This window comes from Malaclemys terrapin, chromosome 3 (assembly GCF_027887155.1).
Source record: "Malaclemys terrapin pileata isolate rMalTer1 chromosome 3, rMalTer1.hap1, whole genome shotgun sequence".
NCBI classification, from domain to species: domain Eukaryota; kingdom Metazoa; phylum Chordata; order Testudines; family Emydidae; genus Malaclemys; species Malaclemys terrapin.
Genome location: NC_071507.1, coordinates 159,321,496 through 159,336,478, shown reverse-complemented (window position 1 = coordinate 159,336,478; position 14,983 = coordinate 159,321,496). Strand labels below are relative to the sequence as shown.

Here is a 14,983-nt window from a genome sequence, read left to right as displayed (position 1 = left end):
AGCTAAGGTTGCACTTCAGCAGATATCCTTTTGCTTTTTAGCAAGAGTAGTGAACAAAAAATGGAGGCTTCTTGGTGTTTTCTCTTAATATTTAACAATTCAATTTCAAGGTTTAATCTGTTAAATCAGCGTTCTTAATACCATCAGTCCACAAAAATCCTATAGGTTAATAAATGTTTAAATAACTGCCATTACTGTGATGCTTCCCAGGGGTATGCAGTTATGAGGCACCTCACTACCACCTGTCCGTAGCATGAGGGAGCTTGTCTGTAGAGCCTTGCGTGGATACAAAATTTATATCAAAACAGCTATCCGCAGGGCTATACCAGGAACCATGGGGCAAAAGCAACAGCATGTCAGGCCGCTGCTCGCAGGAACCAGCACCCAGCCCAGACAGCTCCTCAACATGGTTGTACCGCCCTGAGCTCTGTCCACTGGGCACCAGGCTTACCGGCAGCTGTCCCCGGTCATGCCAGTGTGTGCAAGCTGCTTATATGCTCTCGGACAGGAGACATGGACTGTTGCATGGAAGGGATTGCTGTTTGGGAGTGTGTGAGTCACTTTGTTTATAGAGAAAGCAAGTATAAGTTTATTTAATGCACAAGAGAGATTCAAATTCTAGCAAGCAGAAATATTGAAAACAAAGGGCTACCTAGAAAATAAAAATGTAACATGCATACTAGAGCTTAAACTTAACCACCAATTCATTGCCATGTTATGTAGAGCAAAAGCTCACCCAAAATCTAGCCAGCCAGGCTTAGCTGGGATCTTCTGTTCATGAGACAAGTCAAACTGTCTTCTTGCCTCCTTAGTGGAAAGATCCAGAGTTTGTCTCCATCACTAAGTTATAGTCCAAAAGCCATTGTCTTCCCTTGCAAACAGGGTAATATCTGCTTGTTTTCCTCTCTAGAATCTCCCCTAGAGACTTTGCAAATACTTGATTAGCATTTAGCTCAGACTGTAAATAGGTGTTCATTGTGACGCATACAATACTCAGTTTGCATGTAGACAGACTGATAAAAGAAACTTGTTTATCATCTTCTGGTGACCAGCCCCAAGTCAGACTCTAAAAACATAAGTTTCAGTATATATACATAACTCCTCACATACTATCCGTACATACATCTCATAGAGATTATGATGAGCAGTGTGACAGGCTTTCATTAGAGACCTTACATAACGCTCTTTGAACAAATATACAAATACCAAATCTAGGGGATCTTTGTAACCCTTATGCAGCTCTCTGCAAGCTTGCACCCAGAGGTCCCTGGGTTCATAGGTGCAATGTTTCTAATCTGCTGGGGTGTGTTCCCTCCCCCCGGGCTTGCCTAGGTCCCGTCCCACTCCACCATTTCCCCTGAAGATCCCACCCCCACCTGCTTCTTCCCACCCCTGCTCCACCTCTTCCCCGCCCAGTTCCACTCTCTCCCCTGAGCATACTGTGCCCTCACTCCTCCCCCGCAGTGCCTCCTGACACCGTGAAACAGTTGATCCACAGCATGCACTCAGCGCTGGGAGGGAGGTGGAGGTGCTGATCTGAAGGTCCTGCCGGTGGGCAGGAGGCACTGGGTAGAGGGGAAGGCTCTGATAGAGGTGCAGTGATTGCTCAGCACCCACCATTTTTTTCAGCCATGGAGCATCCATGGAGTCGGTGCCTGTCCCTGGGTCCCAATTAATTAATCTCTGTGTGCATAATGACAGCGTCTTAAAAACACAAGGTACCAGGAACTGGTTCAGGTTGATGGGAAGGATGTTTTTTTTGCTAGGGTATAGATGGTGATGTGCAGTTCCATTCATGGACTGGGTAACCTCCCACCTAGAGGTCATCAACTTTAGGACATGCTGGCATGGAGAAGAGGCTGGAACTGGACCTGAACTGGGAACAGGATTTGGACAATTGCTGGTGCTGCAGTCAGACTTCGGTTGTTCTGGAACCTGCTGGCCATCAGTCCCAGCACATGCTCAAACAGGTCCCTCTGCTGCTAGTGCTTTTGTTGCTGTTGCTGGTGGTCCTGCCACTTACGGAATGGTAGTGGGAGATGCAATGCACAACCATCCTCTCCAGCATGCTGTCAGCTGCAGCCTGATTCTGCCAATCCCATTCCAGCACCTCTCTCTGCAGATTGAAGAGGTGGTTTGACCTCTTGATGAAATCCCCATGTATCTTCATCAACATTTATTCCTTCTGCATCCAAGGTTCTGGATCATGGTGTTGTCCTCCTAGATGAATGCCTCACTTGGATTGAGAATAGTATATTTTTCTGTCTGGAGGGGATAAAAGTTTTTCCTCTTTAATTTTCTGCATCACAGCCTGGGAAAAGTGACAAGGGTTTTCTCCTGGACATTCCTTCTCCTCCATCTCTGCATTTCTCTGCCCTGAAGCTGCTTGGTCCTAAGGATCTTCCCCATCTTCACAATGAGAAAATCTTTTTTTACATTTTTAATTTAAAAAAGCAGTTTGATTGTTGCCCCTTCAGTTTCAGTCTTGTTACCACTGGTCTACATAGATACCTCTTGCATGGTGTCACAGTTCAGGGCAACCGCACCTGTATTTCCCCTTAGTGGTCCAGCAGGGGCAGCTGGATGTTGGACCTGTATTTCTGACAGACTTTGCAAGTGCTCTGGAACTTGATATTCCACCAGCCAGGAAACAGACCTATTCCCTAAGCCGGTGTTATTTTCTAAAGTTTGGGCTGCCCTTAAAAATGCTAGTGCCAGTTTGAGAAAAAGCACGCTGCTGTGTGTGCCCTATGTAACTATGTTTGTCCCTGTGTTTTCTGGCCTTGCTTGTCTTGTATTGCATAAAACTTCTACACTCCCACATACAGTATCCTGCATGACTGTAACTGGCAATGGTGGCCTCTTCTGTTGTCATATCTCCCTAATCATATCAACAATGTTGAGTTATTCTCTTACCCATCTGAGGCAATGCTTGTCCCCCTGCAACATTCTCCCTTGTCTGTTCCTCCATCTCCTCCCCCAAACAAATTGGATTGGCTGTGCCAAGAAGTGGTGAGTGTCTGCTCTGCCTCAGTTGAGATTGCTGTGGCCAGCCCTAGTTTCAGCTCCTCCTCTGAGTCCTCAGCATTTGGTTGCTCCCACTCATTGCATCCTGGACACCTCAAGAGCCCTTGGTACATAGGCTCCCTGCTTTGGGCACTGCTGAGCACCCAGTGCAGCTCCTGATAGAAAAGGGGAGTTACTGGACTGGGTGTTGTGGTTCTTTGCCTGGCAGTACAGATTCTTCAGGAATTTTATCTTCTTCTGGCACTAAGGTCCAGTCTGGTGAATCTCTTCTTCATCTATAATGGAATGGGTTACCTAAGGAGGTGGTGGAATCTCCATCCTTAGAGGTTTTTAAGGCCCAGCTTGACAAAGCCCTGGCTGGGATGATTTAGTTAGTGTTGGTCCTGCTTTGAGCAGAGGGTTGAACTAGATGACCTCCTGAGGTCTCTTTCAACCCTAATCTTCTATGATTCTATGATCTAACTTACTGGAGATTCAATTTCCAGTCTTGCACTCAAATACATATGTCTTGCTGGCCTCATACTACATGTCCTCAATAACTATGATGTCTGTCTCAGTCCAAGTAGAAGCATGCTGATTTGCTCTTTTGGATGCCATATGATTTGAATAAGTGCAACAGGAGCACTATACAGATGTTACAGGTACAGAAAGTTGTGTACTAAGGTAGGGTCCAAATACCAAAGCAGGTTAGTTATACTGCCTGGAGGTGACTTTTATAGAATTAGAGATAGGTAGGTAGACACAACAGAGGCCCCGGGGGAATTTTGGAAAGTTGTGGGGGGATGTGTCTGTACAGCACATAGTAGCTCAAGTCTCAGCAGCACTTGATCTTCAGTGGGGCTAGCTCAATTTTAAAGCACCACCAGTCGAGCTAGAGATTTTTCTGTGTGGATGGGAGTCAGGATGTGGTAACACTCAAGTTATATCTTGAGTTAACTTTGCAATAAAGACAAAGCCTTAGCTCTAAAGTATCCACCAGGTTTCAATCCTGTAAACACGTATGAACATGGTTAACTTTACTATTGTGAATTGTCCCATTGACCGCAATCGAGTTACTCACAGTAGTAAATATGAGCACATATGTAAGTGTTTGCACGATCAGGACCTAATTTTGGGTGCCTCCATTTTTTTAGATTGATTTTTTTTTAAGCTCAGCATCCAAAATCTTACACACTCACAATAGCACTAAAGAACATTCTTTCCTGACTAGCTCATGTAAAATGCCAACTGTTTCTCTTTGCATTTAATACAATTTAAGGTGGAACAAATAGTTTATGAAGTTTGATATGTATTTTCATTTGATTTTTTCCCTTACTGTTGTGTACTGTGAAAATGCCCATTCAGTTTTGTGACATAGTTAAAGTGAAATTATTCAGTTGTCACTGTGGTGTCTCTAATAGCTGAATTCTGCTGTACCACAAATAACAGTGATAAAAATATTCCCCTTCTTTTCTACTTGCCAGAAGGTATAGTAAGGAGAAGATAGAATTTGATTTAACACAAGGAAGTTTAAAGTTGCCCCCTGGCAGGCAATTCTGTACCCTATTTTTCATCTCACATTTTTCAACCCAATTGCTTAGATAGAGGTTTTTTTATTTTTACTTCCGAGTGGCAGTAGATAGGAAACACTGAAGAAATATTTCTTTCTGAGAAGTAGATGGGCACAGATGCAACTGAGGGTAGAATGTCACCCACCATAGCTTTCCAAAGTTGAACCGATTAAGTTCCATAAGGAGATAAGCAACAAGATGCTAACAAAATGAAATGCACAACCATTAGTAATAAAATGAAGCCCTATTCCACTGCTCACCTCTCTTTTCTTTCTTAGTTCTTATCTTAATTTTTTTTTGGTGACATTCCCCTGGTATTATCCGGATGATCTGCTAGGTCACTCCAATCCTTGAGTCTGGGAGCCAGCCTTACCATTCTCTACTGAGAGAACCCCCACTCCGGGGCTTTGGCATGTAAGATGCTCCTTGGATTGTGCAACCAAATGACATTAGCCAATATCTCTTGCCCCAGACACGACTCTAGGAACCTCTGTCTTGCAATGGCCCCTGGACACTGCAAGTTTATATGAGTTTGTCAATTTAACAAAGAAATTGATATGTACCAGGCTTGTTATCCCAAGGCGAGTCTCTGCTTCAAACCAAATGCACAGCTTCAGGTAGAATAAACAAACAAATTTATTAACCACAAAGATAGATTTTAAGTGATTATAAGTCAAAGCATAACAAGTCAAATTTGGTGAAATGAAATAAAAGCAAAACGCATTCTAAGCTGATCTTAACACTTTCATTGCCTTTACAAACTTAGATGCTTCTCATCATATCACAGGCTGGATGGTTGCCCTTCAGCCAGGCTCTCCCCTTTGATCAGCGCTTCAGTTGCTTGATGGTGATGTCTGTAGATGGAGGTGGTAGAGAGAGGAAGAGCATGGCAAACACCTCTCCCCTTTATCATGTTCTTTCTTCCTCTTGGCTTTGCCCCCCCCCCTTCAGTGTCAGGTGAGCATTACCTCATCGCAGTCTCAAACTGACCAAAGGAAGTGGGGTGATTCACTCGAGAGTCCAACAGATCATTTGTTGCTGCCTAAGCCAGTATCCTTTGTTTCTTTGAGCTGGGCTGCGTTTGTCCCATACATGTCCTGATGAGGTGTGAACAGCCCCTCTGCTCTTGGAGAGTTTTTGCCTGGGCTTGCTTCAAGCCATGAGGACACATTTTCATAACTCATAACTGTATACATGAAATTACAACCTATAACATTACTATAACAATAATTTATATAACATTACAATAACAACAATCTCAGTACATCATGAGCCTTCTGAAGACACCCAACATGACAAACTTTGCATTAGATATCACACAATCGTATTATAAGGATAAAAATGGGGGTGTAGGGTGTTCCCCCGAGGTACAGAGCGTCACATTTATAATTTCCTACTCCTACCCATTTTGCTTTCCCTCCATTCTTTGTTTTCCCCCTTCCTCTCCGTCCTATAAATTTTCCCCTCCTCTCACCATAGGCCTTAATCATAAAGATCCAGATTGCTTGTATGTAACTTGCAGCTACATTTTTCCTTACACTCCCCAGTCTGCCATCTCCACACCTCAGTTTCACTTGAACTCTTTCTTTATCTTCCCCCTTGTGTTCTCTCTTTCAAACAAATATTAGGACAGGCCTTTTTTGGAACTGATTAGGGACTTCATGAGAGAGAGTGCCCAGATTTTGAGGTCTTTTAAAGTTAGTTCAGTTTCAGGGAGGAAAGGCAGATTAATATCAGAGTCAGTGATGATTCATCAAATGAAATTCAGGAATGGAAAAAATGTCACACAAAAATTCTTTTTTGAAGAGAACTCTTGGTCTGTCACCTAGCATTTTAATTTCTGGGATCACATCTTTCTGTATGATTCATTCCGTGTTTCTTTCCCTTCCTGTCATTATCTTCCCGGTATTTCTATTTCTCCACATACTTTCCTTTATATTGTGAGACTTGTGACAAAATAACAATAGTTAGTGATATTTAATTTTTCTTCTTAAAGCCCCAGATCCTGGAGTCATATTAATATGTGAAAACCTCAGCTTTAATTCTTTAAAAAAAAAAATGTTTCTAGACATCATAGTGGTGGAGAAAAGCTTGGAAATGTAAACCCTAAAGGCTCAAAAACCAATAGGCAAGTAAAACAAACTTCATGTTGTTTGAAGACATTTTCATGATGAAATGGGGTCTGACTCCTGATTTGCAATGCTTAGGGTTGGCAGTACTGCCCATTCTTTACTCCTACTTGCAGATTTTGTTCACTGCTACCATTCTGTCTCATATTTGTAATGCTCTCTCCTTTCCCTGTTATCTTTCTTTCACATTTTGGCTCCATTTCTGCTTTTCATCCCTTTGTTTTTTCCTTGTTTCCCTTCTGTACTTGTCTCCCTCCCCTCGTCAACTGCTCTCTTGTCATATCTCCTAAATATGATCCAACTTCTTAAAAAGTGTCTGAAAACTGTCATCTTGCCTCTCTGTCTCATCATAGCTAATTTAGCTTTGTAGAATGCCCTGTTCTGAGCAGCTTGATTTTGGATAGTGCTGGTTCTACTCAGATGATCTGGGCTGAGCCTAAGAGTTGAATTGCTGAAGATTTGGGATTCTCAGCAGGAGATCTTAGTGGAAGTGGTTCAAAAGAGGTTGTTTTTTTTTAATGAGTTGCTCACTACAGCACTAATTAATGCAGATGCATAGGTTTACTTGGTAAAGGAAATCTTGTATAAAGCTGGTTTTCAATAAACTATGGTCTGAATCTGTTTGAGTGGGTTTTCAGTGTGGTATGATTCGGGGTCTTAAATGTGCAGTAATGCATGGATGCACAATTATTTGCTTAAAACATGCACTGACATTATAAGAATATGTACACTGAATATTAAACACTTAAAATTACTAAGGCTGTTGTCTAAAATCAGCACTTTTCTCTATTTCATTCTTTTACTTGACACAAACAATGCAGGAACTAATTTGATTAGTAGAAATAAAACTTTAAGTAATTGATTGGCAACTGAGAGCAGGTTTTGAAGATTATGCTGTCTTGACATGCCCTTTAAGATCAATAAGCTATTTCTTTTGTTGCTCTGTTAAACTACTGTTTCTTCTTTTATCACTTAGTTTACTTTGTGGATAGGAAATTGTCATTGGTGGAATGGGGTTGAGGTTAACACTGGAGATTGGAAAAAAGAAATGCCATATTGTATCAAGGATTCTGCTCTTTAATAGAAAGCAATACAGAATCAACAGTATTACTAAGATTTAAAAACCTTTATTTGGTAGTTAATCAGCTTTTCAGTTGAGTAATTTCCTGTCAAGAGATCCAACTACATGCTTAAATATAAAAAGGAATACTGAGAAACTCTATTAAGTGAATTAAAACAGGCTACAGTACTATTCACAGCAGTGCATCTTTGACGGTGACATTTGGGCACTGTAGATTTAGTACTCTAATTAGGGACAGTGTGGTGCTTGCACAGTTTATTAGTTCATTTATTGGGCCTTCCAGATTTTTGTCACCTCTATGATCTTCTATACATGCAGCTTCTCCTCTGGTTTGGTCTATAGGCTCCCATTGTCTCCTGAGATAGCTAGTTGTCAGTCTGAAGCATGATCCTGAAGAGATAGAACCAGCTTCCTGATCTTTGCTTGTTCAGAAGAACCGCTGCTGCTTCATCTGCAGGCTGTTAGCAGAGGTCTTATCCTCTCAGAAATGATTCCCTTATTCAAGGAAAAGAATACTTACATGTGCACCTCTTGAATAATTATTGGTTTGTGTGCTAGGGTGTGAATTTAGGATCACATACAACCCAGTCTCCAGTGGATCTCCCACTGGTCTCAATGGGCAGTGTCAATGGGTGCCAATTGCACAAATGGTAAGAGTGCTGTGCAGCCTTTTTGTATTAACTAAATTTCTAGGTGTGTTTTCTTTATCATAATTCATTACTGGTTCAACATGTTAGTGTTGCTGTCAATATTGCTCGGCAGGAAGACATTCACTTTCACTACATCGGTGGTTCTCAAACTTTTGTACTGGAGACCCCTTTCACACAGCAAGCCTCTGATTGCGACCTCCTTTATAAATTAAAAACACTTTTTTATCTATTTAACACCATTATAAATGCTGGAAGCAAAGAGGGGCTTGGGGTGGAGGCTGACAGCTCGCGACCCCCCATGTAATAACCTTGTGACCCCCTGAGGGGTCCTTACCCCCAGTTTGAGAGCCCCTGCAGTACATCTGTTTCTGTTTCCCCACCCTCTCTTTTTCTGTTTTTCTTCTTTTTCCTAATCTATCTGCTGAAAGTCTTGTCAATTATTTAATTGCCAAGTTAACAAGGTGTCAGCACTAGGATCTTTAGCATCCTAGTGAGATTTATGGGAAGCGGGGAGTTTGACACCTCTGAGTCATTATGTTAGTACAGAAGCTCCCTTTAATGTTGCCCCTGCCACTTTTCTCATGCTAATTTTTTCCCCCTCCTGTTACTCACACCTTCTTGTCAACTGTTGGAAATGGGTCATCCTGATTATCACTACAAAAGTTTTTTTTTCTCTCCTGCTGTTAATAGCCCACCTTAATTGATTATTCTCGTTATAAACCTCTACCCCAATATAATGTGACCCGATACAACACAAATTCAGATATAACGCAGTAAAGCAGTGCTGTGGGGGGCGGGGCTGCGCACTCCGGTGGATCAAAGCAAGTTCGATATAACACGGTTTTACCTATAACGCGGTAAGTTTTTTTTTTTTGGGTCCTGAGGACAGCGTTATACCGGGGTAGAGGTGTAGTTAGTATGGCAACACCCATCGTTTCATGTCCTGTGTGTGTGTATATATATATATATATAAAAAAAAAATTTCCTACTGTATTTTCCACTGCATGCATCCGATGAAGTGGGCTTTAGCCCACAAAAGCTTATGCCCAGATAAAATTGTTAGTCTCTAAGGTGCCACAAGTACTCCTCGTTCTTTTTGCTGATACAGACTATCATGGCTACCACTCTGAAACCTTTACTTTTTATGTAATTCAAATGCTGCCTAACAGCATTCCTCAAACAGTGATCTGTTGAGAGCTAGCAATAGAGGACTGGTTCAAGGTAGGACACAGGGATTTGTGCCCCACATTGGAGCTTTTTTACCCAAAAGTTTTGGATTCAAGGAACCATGGAAGGGCCCCATTACCAAAACCAGCTGGTGCAATCAAGGGGCCAGGGAGCAGGATCGATGCGATATTTTCCCATCTTCAAAAATAAACTTTAAACAAACAAACAAAACCACCAAAAAAACTTCTCAAAGGTTTAATGCAGTGTTTCCCAAACTTGGGATGCTGCTTGTTTAGGGAAAGCTCCTGGCAGGCCGGGCCTTTTTGTTTATCTGCTGCGTCCGCAGGACCGGCTGATTGCGGCTCCCACTGGCCGCAGTTCGCCGTTCCAGGCCAATGGGAGCTGCTGGAAGCAGCGGCCAGTAAGTCCCTTGGCCTGCGCAGCTTCCAGCAGCTCCCATTGGCCTGGAGCAGCGAACTGTGGCCAGTTGGAGCCGCGATCGGCCGGACCTGCGGACGCAGCAGGTAAACAAACTGGCTCGATCCGCCAGGGGCTTTCCCTATACAAGCGGCATCCCAAGTTTGGGAAACACTGGTTTAATGAAAGGAAACACAGAACAAATATGATGTAATTATTTTTATAAGCACATTTATTTCTCAAACATCAAAAGGCACATATTGTCCAAAATGAAAAGGTTGCTATACTAGTGTAAGGTAAAGTCAGGTAGTCTTGCTCTGTGCTCAGCTCCCAGTACATATTACCAACTTCTTTGCTTTTTCAGCACTTCAGTTATTATTAAGTTTTTTGATTAAACCAATCCAAGTGTCCTAGAACCACTCTCAGTTGAGCTGGCTGGACAGGAGAACAGCTCTTTTAAAAATTGACAACAGTGAGCTCAAAATTGGCCAGTCTTCTATAAATTTACTTTTGCAGTTTTCAACCATTTTGATGCAGTGAATAATGATGAAACCTTTGCAAACACGGATTTGGGGTAGAAGTCTAGGTTTGTGAATATTAAGTTGCTTTGTAACTGAATGGAGGTCCTGTCAATTAAACTTGACACAGAATCCCAAGATATAATCCCATATACTGCCAAAAAATCAGAAGTAGATTATTAAATGTAAAATTAGTTTATTTTTAGAGAGAGATTACTATAAACTGGGACATGATGGAGTGGACAATGGCAACTCTTTCTGTATTTGCCTTAGACAACTAAGGCAAATGCAACATCCAAAGCATTTCCTATGGCAAGTATGGGGAGCTTAAGGAAATATTTCAAATATTGTGGTAATGGTCAGTATTACTGGTACGATTTTAGGAGCTCTGTGAACAAATGTGCCATGAAATTATTTTATTTTGTGATGGTGAATGAGGAGGTTCAGCCTCTATTATGGATTAAAGCTTGTGAAAAATTAAAACTGATCAAACGTATAATGGAGGCCTCGTGAGCTAAATGAAAATAATATACTGGAAGAACTCAATAATGTGTTTGATTAAATTGGTTGCATTAAGGACACACATCACATTTGTTTAAACCCCGAGGTAACCACATTTATTACTCCAGCAAGGAAAATTCTCCTGATATCCAGAGAATGAGATCTGCAGAAGCTATAATGCACGGTGATTTTAAAAGTTATAAAGTCAGCTAGTGAACCACCTGGCTGGATGCAGTCAAAGGTGGCAGTTGAAAAATAAAGGATTCTCTGAGAATATACTTAGTTATAAAAGGAATTCGATAATGAGCATACTTTCAACTCCCAACTCTGGAAGAAATGAAATAAATAGAAGTTGAAACTAAAACTTCAACCTTTTAGAAACAATATATACCTCTAGATAAGGCATCTGATACTGTTCCTTATGGTACCTATGGTCCCAGAAAAAGAAGGAAGCAGACACATTAGGGGAACTAGATGACCACTTATGTTGATGATGTCCTCGTCTGGAGAAACCAGGGAGAGACATGATGACTTAAGTGAAGGTGCTTTGAAATTTAAAAACCAGTATGCCAGGTAGCACATTAGAGTTCAACCATTTGAGAAATGTTAACTCATATAAGGCATTTAACAAAATGACACCAAAATAGAGGCTATTTGTGCATATGCCAATGCCTTAGAACAGGGATCGGCAACCTTTGGCACGCGGCCTGCCAGGGTAAGCACCTTGGCGGGCCGGGCTGGTTGTTTACCTGCCACGTCCATAGGTTCGGCCGATCGTGGCTCCCACTGGCCGTGGTTTGACACTCGGGAAGCAGCACGGGAAGCAGCACGGGTGGAGGGATGTGTCCCTGCCTTAGAATATACAGGAAATGCAGATTTCTCAAAGTGATCTTTTCTAATTCCTGTCACAAGTGTCGATAGTTATTAGGCCATTTAAGTGCCTAATTCAAAACCTATGAAGTCAATTGAATCACATTTCAAGGAAATCATTCATTTTAGCCACAAAATTACTTACAAAGCAGAGCAAGAACGTCTCTCTATGGTGGCTTTTACTTATTCCTGCAGTAATTCTTTATAGCTTTCTCAAATGCAGTTCATTTAGTTTAGTTTGCTTAGTAATCTGTACTAACCTAATTTAACGCCAATATTTAAAAAGAGCTCTAGAGGTGATCCTGGCAATTACAGACCAGTAAGTCCAACGTCAGTACTGGGCAAATTAGTTGAAACAATAGTAAAGAATAAAATTGTCAGACACATAGAAGAACATAAATTGTTGGGCAAAAGTCAACATGGTTTCTGTAAAGGGAAATCATGTCTTACTAATCTATTAGAGTTCTTTGAAGGAATCAACAAACATGTGGACAAGGGGGATCCAGTGGACATAGTATACTTAGATTTCCAGAAAGCCTTTGACAAGGTCCCTCACCAAAGGCTCTTAAGTAAAGTAAGTTGTCATGGGATAAGAGGGAAGATCCTTTCATGGACTGAGAACTGGTTAAAAGACCGGAAACAAAGGGTAAGAATAAATGGTAAATTTTCAGAATGGAGAGGGGTAACTAGTGGTGTACCCCAAGGGTCAGTCCTTGGACCGATCCTATTCAACTTATTCATAAACTGATCTGGAGAAAGGTGTAAACAGTGAGGTGGCAAAGTTTGCAGACAATACTGCTCAAGGTAGTTAAGACCAAAGCAGACTGTGAATAACTTCAAAAAGATCTCACAAAACTAAGTGATTGGGCAACAAAATGACAAATGAAATTTAATGTGGATAAATGTAAAGTAACGCACATTGGAAAAAATAACCCCAGCTATACATACAATATGATGGGGGCTAATTTAGCTACAACTAATCAGGAAAGAGATCGTGGAGTCAGCATGGATAGTTCTCTGAAAATGTCCATGCAATGTGCAGTGTCAGTCAAAAAAGCAAACAGGATGTTAGGAATCATTAAAAAGGGGATAGAGAATAAGACAGACAATATCTTATTGTCCTTATATAAATCCATGGTACGCCCATATCTTGAATACTGCATACAGATGTGGTCTCCTCATCTCAAAAAAGATATACTGGCATTAGAAAAGGTTCAGAAAAGGGCAACTAAAATGATTAGGGATTTGGAACGGGTCCCATATGAGGAGAGATTAAAGAGGCTAGGACTTTTCAGCTTGGAAAAGAGGAGACTAAGGGGGGATATTAAAGACATATAAAATCATGAGTGGCATAGAGAAAGTGAATAAGGAAAAGTTATTTACTTGTTCCCATAATATAAGAACTAGGGGCCACCAAATGAAATTAATGGGCAGCAGGTTTAAAAGAAATAAAAAGAAGTTCTTCACACAGCACACAGTCAACCGGTGGAACTCCTTGCTGGAGGAGATTGTGAAGGCTAGGACTATAACAGAGTTTAAAAGAGAAATGGATAAATTCATGGTGGTTAAGTCTATTAATGGCTATTAGCCAGGACGGGTAAGGAATGGTGTCCCTAGCTTCTGTTTGTCAGAGGGTGGAGATGGATGGCAGGAGAGAGATCACTTGATCATTACCTGTTAGGTTCACTCCCTCTGCGGCACCTGGCATTGGTCACTGTCGTTAGACAGGATACTGGGCTGGATGACCTTTGGTCTGACCCAGTATGGCCATTCTTATGTTCTTATGTATGTTAACCAATAATACAACACAGGTTACAATGTGTCTGTTCTGTAAGTGAATGAGTATGAAACAAACTTTCCAATATAAATACTCACAATTTTGAATTTAAAAAGTCACTTTCCTCAGTAGTCACTTAAAACTAGCTATTTTGGTGAACATGCCTGACAGTAAAATAATTTGCTGGAATAGCTATAAAATAGATCCCAAAAGAGGCTTGAACACAGCTGGAGTGAGTTTGTTTGAATTTATTTAAAATTGTTTGCAGTTTTCACCCAGTCTTAGAGGATGAGGATTTATTTGCATGAAGGCACATCAGCCTACAGAGTATTTAAAGTACTAACTCACAGAATTATAGTAGGTGATAACAAAATTAATAAAAAGAAATAACCCTTTTCACACCACCTAATTAACCTGTGAAACTCATTGCCCAAAAATATCACTGGGGCCAGGAGTTTTGAAGGTATCAAAAAAGGACTGCTATGCGGAGAGAGGATACAGTAGCCAGAAATCCTACAGGAAGCGTTAGGAAGGTTTGCCAGAATAGAAAACTTTCCAGATGACTTTCTAATCCCAGCCAGCCATTTTGATAGCTGTAGCTCTATAGGAGGTTGTGGGGAAGACTTCATGGAGCCATAATAGTGTAAACAAGTTAAGTAGATATTATTATTATTATAAGTAGATATATATTATTGGGGATGGGAGGGAAAAGAGGGGGCAAATATACAGTTAGGTAGTTCAGGGCTCCTACTGGACCTCATGCAAAACTGTAGGTGGTTCTCACAGTTTCTTTGCGTACTAGGTTAAATTCTAATGCACTTAAGGAGTTTAGTGTACAAATATTTAGCTGTGTACATATGTACATCTCAGCCACCCTTAGATATTCACTTTAGTCTCAGGCCAGCTCTGTTGAATAGCAAGCTGTCATTTACTTCCACGAAAGCAGGATCAAGGACTGATCAGAAGAGGTCACAGGATTTCCCCTCTCTCCATTCTGAGATCATTCAAAAATTGCTGAATTTTACTTGCTGAATCTTTCCAGATCAAGTTCCCTTTCTGCAGAGAACAATACCTTAAAATTTTGGCTTGAAAATTAAAAATCTCAGCAAGTTTGAATAAAAAGAAGGGGTTCTAATGGACTGTTTTGCAGCCTTAAATCTAGCTGTTTTAAGGAGATGCCTAGTAGAATGAATCGAGAAGAAAACAGATATGAAGCAATAGTTTGTGGTAAGAAGAGAGTCTGAGAGTAAGTCTACTTGAAGCTGGGAGGTGTGACTCCCAGTTTGATGAGACATA

General features: G+C 41.1%; 1 protein-coding gene across 5 annotated transcripts in view; it reads left to right on the top strand.

Moving 5' to 3' along the window:
- LOC128834874 (isoaspartyl peptidase/L-asparaginase-like) overlaps positions 1-14,983 on the top strand; it is a 253,892-nt gene that overhangs the window by 17,899 nt on the left and 221,010 nt on the right. The gene's annotated exons all lie outside the window — the stretch shown is intronic.